Source organism: Labeo rohita, unplaced genomic scaffold, assembly GCF_022985175.1.
Source record: "Labeo rohita strain BAU-BD-2019 unplaced genomic scaffold, IGBB_LRoh.1.0 scaffold_82, whole genome shotgun sequence".
NCBI classification, from domain to species: domain Eukaryota; kingdom Metazoa; phylum Chordata; class Actinopteri; order Cypriniformes; family Cyprinidae; genus Labeo; species Labeo rohita.
Window position 1 is genome coordinate 572641 of NW_026129766.1, and position 10651 is coordinate 583291.

Below are 10651 nucleotides of genomic sequence, written 5' to 3' on the forward strand. Positions count from 1 at the left end.
CTCCAGCATGTAGCTGGCTTTTTTGGGTTTAAATACTATTTGTTAAATGTAACAAATAACTGTATGTCTGATTGGTCCAGATGCTACATTTGCATCCGATGACCCCTTCAACTATAATTTCTATAGTTATTCCACTAACCTGCAGATGGCAGTATTCTATTCCTAACACCATAGAGCAATGTCTAAAAGCAATTTAGATTCGATTTAGATCATCATCAAAGTGATTTTTTGGTGATGTAGTTGAGTATTTGTGCAGTAAATAGGTATAAAAGTACAAAATATTCACAAAAACAAAGCATAAATGTAAAGTTGAGAAGTAAACAAAAAAAATGATATAGTTTATAATATTAAAAATGTGTATTTCTTTAAGCAATCACATGCAAGACAAACGTAAACCCCACTAAAAAGAGAGCTGAAGGGCCAAGAGAAGAGTGACATCATCAGTGAATAACGCAATTTTATGTTCTTTCTGTCCTGTCTTAATACTTGTTAATTCCACATGTACAGGTGCTGGTCATATAATTAGAATATCTTCAAAAAGTTGATTTATTTCACTAATTCCATTCAAGAAGTGAAACTTGTATAATATACGCATTCAATCCACACAGACTGATATATTTCAAGTGTTTATTTCTTTTAATTTTGATGATTATAACTGACAACTAATGAAAACCCCAAATTCAGTATCTCAGAAAATTAGAATATTACTTAAGACCAATACAAAGAAAGGATTTTTAGAAATCTTGGCCAACTGAAAAGTATGAACATGAAAAGTATGAGCATGTACAGCACTCAATACTTAGTTGGGGCTCCATTTGCCTGAACTGCAGCAATGTAGCGTGGCATAGAGTCGATCAGTCTGTGGCACTGCTCAGGTGTTATGAGAGCCCAGGTTGCTCTGATAGTGGCCTTCAGCTCTTCTGCATTGCTGGGTCTGGCATATCACATCTTCCTCTTCACAATACCCCATAGATTTTCTGTGGGGTTAAGGTCAGGCGAGTTTGCTGGCCAATGAAGAACAGGGATACCATGGTCCTTAAACCAGGTACTGGTAGCTTTGGCACAGTGTGCAGGTGCCAAGTCCTGTTGGAAAATGAAATCTGTATCTCCATAAAGTTGATCAGCAGCAGGAAGCATGAAGTGCTCTAAAACGTCCTGGTATACAGCTGCGTTGACCTTGGACCTCAGAAAACACAGTGGACTAACACCAGCAGATGACATGGCACCCCAAACCATCAATGACGGTGGAAACTTTACACTGGACCTCAAGCAACGTGGATCCTGTGCCTCTCCTCTCTTCCTCCAGACTCTGGGACCCTGATTTCCAAAGGAAATGCAAAATTTACTTTCATCAGAGAACATAACTTTGGACCACTCAGCAGCAGTCCAGTCCTTTTTGTCTTTAGCCCAGGCGAGACGCTTCTGACGCTGTCTGTTGTTCAAGAGTGGCTTGACACAAGGAACAGCTGAAACCCATGTCTTGCATACGTCTGTGCGTAGTGGTTCTTGAAGCACTGACTCCAGCTGCAGTCCACTCTTTCTGAATCTCCCCACATTTTTGAATGCGTTTTGTTTCACAATTCTTTGCAGGGTGCGGTTATTCCTATTGCTTGTACACTTTTTTCTACCACATCTTTTCCTTCCCTTCGTCTCTCTATTAATGTGCTTGGACACAGAGCTCTGTGAACAGCCAGCCTCTTTTGCAATGACCTTTTGTGTCTTGCCCTCCTTGTGCAAGGTGTCAATGGTCATCTTTTGGACAACTGTCAAATCAGCAGTCTTCCCCATGATTGTGTAGCCTACAGAACTAGACTGAGAGACTATTTAAAGGCCTTTGCAGGTGTTTTGAGTTAATTAGCTGATTAGAGTGTGGCACCAGGTGTCTTCAATACTGAACCTTTTCACAATATTCTAATTTTCTGAGATACTGAATTTGGGGTTTTCATTAGTTGTCAGTTATAATCATCAAAATTAAAAGAAATAAACACTTGAAATATATCAGTCTGTGTGGAATGAATGTATGCATTATACAAGTTTCACTTCTTGAACGGAATTAGTGAAATAAATCAACATTTTCAATCAAAGATATTTTTCAATTCAAAGATATTCTAATTATATGACCAGCACCTGTACATATATGTATATATATATATATATATATATATATATATATAATACCCCATAGATTTTCTGTGGGGTTAAGGTCAGGCGAGTTCCCTGGCCAATGAAGAACAGGGATACTATGGTCCTTTAACCATATATATATATATATATGTACATATTTTACTAGTGGGTGCAGGACACAGTTTATGATAATGTGATCTAAATAAATTTAGGTTTGACTGTATCTATTTGATAAATGAAGTTGACCAACTAACATTATACATATCCTTTTAGTTTCTACACCCTATATTTTACAAATCTACCGGTAAATTTTAAAATATTGGTATCGGTACTCGGAATCACCAAGTACCAAAAATAAAAGTATTGTTATTGGTTGAGTACTGAAAAAAAGTGGTATTGGTGCATCCCTATTAAAAATGTAATATTACTATTATAATATATAAAACCCTTAATATGCATTAATAATAATAATAACAACAATAATAATAGAATTAAAATGCTGACTTTATTTTACAGCAATTGTACCATTTGTAATATTACTATTATAATATATAAAAACCTTAATATGCATTAATAATAATAACAACAATAATAATAGTGTAATGCCAAGCCAGCAGAGGGAGCCATCACCCGAATACTGACTGCACGCTCCCTCTGCTGCTTCTACTGCCACTTCCTGTTTGGCAGTACTTAAGGACTCACCATGTGCTCACACCTTCGTGAAGTATTGCCAGTTTACCTGCCTTACCGAGCGTTTTCTGATTATCCTGATTTGTTTACACGTGTATGATTCTGCTTTGTTTTCTGACTACCGTTTTCTTGGATTTCCCCTATTGGATTGTTTGCCTGTGTGGACTGATATCACGGTTTGACATTATTGCCTGGTTTCTCACTACGTTTATCGGATTACCCCTGGACTGTCGAAAGATTGGACTGCTTTCTGGTTACCGACCACTGCCTGGTTACACGTGTATGTTTTCTGTGCTTTGCAATAAACTTCCGCATATGGATTCTAAGCGTCCTTGTTACAAATAGAATTAAAATACCATTTAAAGTACCAAATAATGTTGTATTGTTATTTAAATAATAATACATTATTATTGTTGTTGTTGTTGTTAAATACTGTTTTTTTAAGTGCAAAATGATTACTGCAATAGTAATTTTTTTTTTTTTTTTTTTTTTTTTTTTTTTTTTGCAATAATTATATTGTACTGTAAAGAAAAGGTCAGTAAATAATAACAATACTGACTTTATTTTAGAGTGCAGCAGGATTATTGTAATAGTAACTGTTATATTCCCTTTTTATTTTACAGTGTCATAGGATTACTGCAATCATAACATTTCTTTGTTGTTATAATAAAACAATAAATTTATTATTATTATTGTGTATAATACTGACATTTTATTTTACAGTTATTTTGCCTATTATTACAATTTAGATTCATAAAAATTGTATTTGCTGTAAAGTAAAAAACAAATCTATTTAAATTCTCTTATTATTATTATTATTATTAACGAATATTTAGTTTTTACTTTATATTACAATATTATTATTGCAATTACAAAAGCTTTACTTTATTATCTTATAATAATTGGGCTTTTACTGAATAAAAAAGAAGATCTATTGACTTTTCATTGAATAAAATATTGAAGTAGTAAAGTAGCATTATTGCATTAATACGTTTTGTTTTTGTAATTTGAATAATTGAATTAGAATTAATATTATTGATAATTTTGTTATTATGATTATTGCAATCAGTTTCTTTTTTCTTATAATATGTTTTAATTTACATTATAAAAATACACAAAATAATTTAGCTTTGTAGCTTCTTTCACTTATTAAAAGAGATCTTATAATCAGTTAATACAGCTTTACTGTAGTTACAAAATGTTGGGATTAATCTCATATTTTATAATGTCAGAAACTCAGGACTCGAAATTGCGACCGTTTTGGTCGCATATGCTCCCAAAATTTAATCTGCCCGACCTCAAAATATATTTGGAAGCATTTGTGCCAGTGCAAGAAATTGTTGTGGTGCGACTTTTAATTTCTTTACAAAAAATGTGCTAGCCTAACTACTGCCCAGACTGCTGTGAGCTGATACAGTGTCAGGTTCGCCGTTCTCTGCAACATTACATAACTAAGCTTGATCTTTACATTCTTAACTTTAATGCAGATTTTAGATATTACCCTTCAGTCACTCCCTGTCAATGACACTGTGCTCCGCTGAAACTCGGAACAGGCCGTTTTTTTCTCTCTCTCTCTCTCAACCAACCTCTGTTCCGGATTTGCACAAACGTTTGCAACAAACAAATTTTGAAAATCTCTCTGACATAAGCTGTGTCCCAAACTGAAGTGCGTGGACTCCGAAGTGCGCATTCCAAGGCCCAATGCGTCACCGCGGCGCGACGAATGCTGCCGTAAATCGAAACCGACTTCAAATGCGGTCTCCGATTCCCAGGAAAATGAAGTGTACATCTGATGGACACTTCGCACCCTACCATATCCCAGCATCACTTGCGCACAGACGACCATGGAATTTATATTCAAAGAACATGAGGGGTGAGAGTTCTGTAGGGGAATTCACACTGAAATGTAAGTATTGTGTTTTTCATTTCACCTAGCGAAAACAAGTGTTACAACAAGTAGTTTTTTTTTTTTTTTTTTCAAAATGTCATGCCTGTGGAAACAAACTCTTTAAACGCCTGTTAACAAAGACCAAAGACACTGAAGACAAATGCAAACAGGAAAAAATACTGTAGTAGGCAGAACAAGATCACGGTTCACAATGCGCAAAATATATTGGAAATATTATGCTAAATACTGAAATGGGGATTATATGAATGTATCTCTGAGGGGAACTGACTGTTTTAAGAAATGTTTACAATGTGTTTTCTTTTAATTTGCTTCTGTTTATAATGCATTTGAAGTTGCGTTCATAAGCACTGCACTGCTTTGTTTACAGTGGTAAGCAGGGAAACGCTGTATCATTATTCCATAAGCACCACCTGCTGGAAGAGGCTGGATTTGCGTTCATTCAGTCAGTCTGCTGTTTTCCCCTAAAGCGTATTTTCATTTGTAATAAAAATAATAATAAAATAATTTTTGAACAAACAAATAATGTTTGAACTTTATATTGGTTAGGCTAGTAGGTTTTGCTGTGATATCGAAATTGGAATCGAGAATTGTACAATTTCATTGGTATGTAAAATGTTGATGTCATATAAGCTTATTTATTCAAATAAAAGATAACATGGGTTAAAAATAAAGATAACAGCAACTTTTTTTTTTATTCAGGGCCAGTGAAAATTTTGACCGGGCAAGTAAAAAAAAAAAAAAAAAAAAAAACACTGGAAAAACCAGTAGAAAAAATACGTACATTACAAATTTTTTATATCTTTTTTTTGTCACTTTATCAATGAAACAGTTTATTAGTTTATATTTGTAATGTAAGATAAGAATGAAATTAATAATTTTTGTACATTTTGTATTGTATATTCACATGTAAATAAAAGAGGTAATTATGTACAATTTGTACATTACAATGTGTAATTTTTTGTAATGCAGCTCATATTTTTTTCACAACACTCTTCTATATACGTTTATTTATTTTTTTGTCCTGTAAATATATATATATATATATATGTATATATTTACATTAAAACAAATTGTTCTATACGTTACTGAAGATACTTTTTACAACTATAAGCCTCGTCCTAAGAGTCTTTTAAAAACTACATTGAAATTAGGGGTGTGTGATATGACGATTTTTGATTGTGGACAATTAAAATATCTCCACAATGTGCTTTTGAAGAATATACTATATTTGTTTTGTTAAATTAACGTATTGTATTGTAGAATGCACGCTCAGCACCGCCGAGAGTTTCGCGCCATCTTAAAACGAAACCGAAAGTAAAACGTGCACGCGCCTTCAAAAGCAAATTTAATACCACACGTTCAGAGATGTGCGCAAATTAGGCTACATAACATATCTAGGCTGCAGGCTATAATAGGTTGTGAAGTTGTCTATAGCTCTGTATCATGCTTGAAAAATTTTGGTCTCTATTTAGACTTTGAATGAGAGACTAGCCTACTTTGATTATGACTGCATTTATTGTTTGCACTTAATAATACGTGTCGTTTATTTTTTGTTATTTATACTGTAGATTGTTTAAAAATGCAGTGGTTGCCTCTAATAAAAAAAGGCTCTACATGTAATCGAGAAAATAAACATCTTATTCATGTACTCATATTTTCATTCATTCTTGTCCCTTGCTTAAGGCGTAATATATATATATATATATATATATATATATATATATATATATATATATATATATATATATATATATATATATATATAAAAGGCTTTCAGAATCAGCCCTTTGCTTGTAAAAAACATAGGCAATCAGAATCGGCCATGAAGAATCAAGATCGGTGCATTACTAAAAAAGTACTAAAAAAGATCGGCCGAGTACTGGCTATTCTCCTCAGTTGGCAGTTGTGGTGCTCCTTAATATTCATTTGGTGCTTCTAAAAAATTTTTGGTGCTCCTAACTTTTTTAAGTTGGGATTTTGGGTAGAAAAATCAGTCTCATCAGTCTATTCTGATTCATCAACACAGTTTCACTGATCCAGACCAAACCCTAAACCCAGGATAGAGCAGCTGAGTGAATGTAGTCTGGACTGTGTGGATGAGACTCATTGTGTCAGAGACGCTGTAGAAGGACAGAGTTCCTGCACTCACATCCACATACACTCCTACTCTCCTGCTGATGGGCTTCACAGGGAGAACAGTCACTATGTTATTGTGCATGAATGAGTAACCTAAGAAAGTGCAGATCAAACTCCAGGACTGATCATTAGATCCAAACTCACACTCATCACCTTGTCCCTTCCTCCTGATGCTCTTATATGACATTGATATACACACCCCAAAATCTCCACTCCACTCAATCTCCCAGTAACAGCGTCCACACACACTCTCTCTACACAACACCTGATGATACACACCAAATCTGTCTGGATGATCAGGATACGACTGATACTCTTCCACACGTGTCACCATTCTATTCTCTTCAGACAGTCTGAGTTCAGTGTTTGTGTGTTTGGATCCAGTGTGAGAAAACAGGCATCTGAACACAAGAACAGACACATTTATAACACAACAACAATCACTACAGCTGTGTGTGTGTGTGTGTGTGTGTGTGTGTGTGTTTGTAGACGTACATTTCTTCGGTCCTGCTGTAATCCTGGATTCTCCTCCATGATCCACACTAGAAAACACACACACACACACACACACATGTTGAGTTTACATGTTTTATGGGGACATTCCATAGGCGTGATGGTTTTTATACTGTACAAACCATATTTTCTATCACCCTACACCTACCCTACACCTAAACCTAGCCCTCACAGGAGACTGTGCACACTTTTACTTTCTCAAAAAAACTCATTCTGCATGATTTATAAGCCTGTTTCCTCATGGGGACCTCACAAATGTCCCCACAAGGTCAAAATTTACTGGTATTACTATCCTTGTGGGGACATTTGGTCCCCATAACGTGATGAATACCAGGTGCACACACACACACACACACACGCATTCAGACAGTCAACTAACTGTTGCCATGGTGTTGCTCAGGGTGGTTGCTAGGCTGTCGCTAAAGTCCTGGATGTGGTTGTTATGAAGTTGCTAAGATACTTACGGTGGTTGCTAGACTGTTGCTATGCAGTCGCCAGGGTACTTGGGTGGTGGTGGATAGGCTGCTGCTATGTTGTTGCCAAGGTACACAAGGTGGTTGCTATGGTGTTGTTCTGCAGTTGCTAGGGTACATGGGGTGGTTGCTAGTAGGGCTGTGTATCTCCATATATCTCACATTCAGTAGGGTGACCAGACATCCCGTTTTTGTTTTCCTGTCCCTAACTGGATCTGTCCCAAGAAATGTCCCTGTTTTACAGCACGTTCAAAACAACCTGCAAATGCTCTGTAAAAGCTCGACCAATATCAGCAGCTGGTAATCGTGTGATTGTGATTTTCTTCACCAGCAGAGGCGCTGTGAGCTATTACTGATTATTTGGTTGTGCAGCTACTTTGTACTTTGTACTTAGAACCTGGACGAGAGCAAAACGCACTTATCATCAAAAGAGATGCCATTATTGGTTTCAAGGCAGTAATATACTAACTTTACAGACAAAACAAACTAACAGGCGACTGTTTGTGTTCACTGTACAACAACACACATGATAATGTTGCAGGATTGTTTTGCACACAATATTAAACATTCCTGAAACTTCCGTCATCACAACTACAATATGAGAAAAATATACAGTCGTGGTCAGAATTGTTGGTACCCTCAGTAAATATGATCAAAAAGGCTGTAAAAATAAATCTGCATTGTTTATTCATTTGATCTTTGGTACAAACTCTCCTTCTCATCATGCATTAGGATGATACAGACACACATCCTCTTCCAGGCAGATTTGTAACATCTTTAGCTGATTAGAACTTAATTATTGGGGATTTTTCTATATTTTTCTATAGATTGGAGCTCTTTTCCTATAGCCACATTCTAATTTGTGAGGCTTAACAATCTTTTGCTGCACATCAGAACTATATGAAGAGTTTAGATGCAAAAGCCTCTAAATCCCTCGACGTATTTCTTTTAAGGTAGCATTTCTTTCTGGCTACTTTGTATAGGTTTCTATGTAAGTACTGGTACTTCTGATTGAGGCTGGAATTTAGCGAGTTTGAAGTAAAAGGAGGAGGGGAGTGAATAACTAGCACTCTCTTGACTGATACCACGACTGAGGCGAGTCCCTTGAGCAAGGCACCGAACCTCCCCGGGCGCCGCAGTGATAGCAATATGGCTGCCCACTGCTCCGGGTGTGTGTGTGTGCGCGTGTTTGTTCACTACACACTACTGTGTGTGTGCACTTGGATGGATTAAATGCAGAGCACAAATTCCGAGTATGGGTCACCATACTTGGCCACATGTCATGTCCTTTCCATTCTTTCCTTTCCCTTTTTTAAACTTATGATATATGGTTTTCTGAGTGCACAAATCTGCAGCACACAGACAGAAAGCATCTGTCACATGGCATGTGAGTACTAAACTAAGTTCTCTTTAATGTCTCATTGTTTAAACTGTCAAAGATACACAAGTTTATGTTAAAAATACAGGAGTTACAAACAGGGCTTGACATTAACTTTTTTGCTCACCAGCCACTGTGGCTAGTGGCTTTTCATAAGTACTAGCCACTCAGCATTTTCACTGGCCACACATTTTTGTTGTGAAATTATCTTTAATATGACTAAAGTTACTACACACTAAAATGTATTTAAATTGATTTCCAGGTCTCTTTTTTTGCCTATTTAATGGGCATTTTCCCCTAACCATATTAAATGTAACCAATCTTTCCACTGCAGAAAAACAGAAGTAGCTGATGTGCCATTTAAAAGCATTTACACGTTTAATGAAAGAATTTACATTGTAAAATTGCAACAGTATAAATAATGTTATGAGCTTGGTGTTTAAAATCAGTTTGTATTATAAAAATATGAAATATTGAAATAAAAATACAAAGAAAACTACTTTTAAATATGAAAGTAAACCACCAATAGGTGGCAGCAAGTGACTGTTTTAATGAATGAGTCACTGTATCATGCCTTCAAGCACAGACTGATTCATTAAAGAATGAAGCAAGTGCCTGTCTTCGTGAATGGACCATTGAATCATTGACGCAAGTGATTCAGAAACGTTGAATCATTCAGTAGCGAAACTGCTCTATGTTGCTCAGCGATATGTGACTGTTCAGTTGTGATCTTTGTTTTTAACTAGTTTTGTTATCCAAAATCAATGTCACATATACAAGTGTGGTTTTCAGGGAAAACTGCACTGTCTTGGTCATGACACATTGTATAACTAGGCTATATGTTATAATATAAATATATTTGTTTCTTCTGTGTGCAGTTGTGTTTACTTGTGTTGATTTCTCCAAGAGATTGTCTCACACACAGACAGGCTGTGTGATCCTCAACCGGCGTGACCTTATTACTGTCAATACATTATTCATTATCAATCGTCGTTTACACCAAAGGTAATAAAATCAGAATCATTCTCGACAAAATGTCAGTGCTTCCCTAATTAGATGTTTTGATCAGATCAGTTGTAAATAGTAAAATTCTCTTTCACATGCCACTTCAAAAGAATTTATGTGTCCCAGACAAGCATTAATGTCGATCTCTGTTATAAAATTCAACCCGCCAAAGTGTCTAGTGGGAGTGACTGCTTTACCCAGCACTGCTGAAAACCACCTGCATTTGGTGGGTTGGCGGGTGTTAATGTCAAGCCCTGGTTACAAAATCAGTTGGTTATGTCTGTAAAGGCAAACAGCTAGGAAAGAAATTGCATGTTTATATTAGATCTGTGTGGCAGCAGCGTAATACACAGTAAATAAATCAATAAATCCACTCCTCTCTTGTCTACTCTGAGGCTGGGAAAAACACAGTGGCAGTGCTGT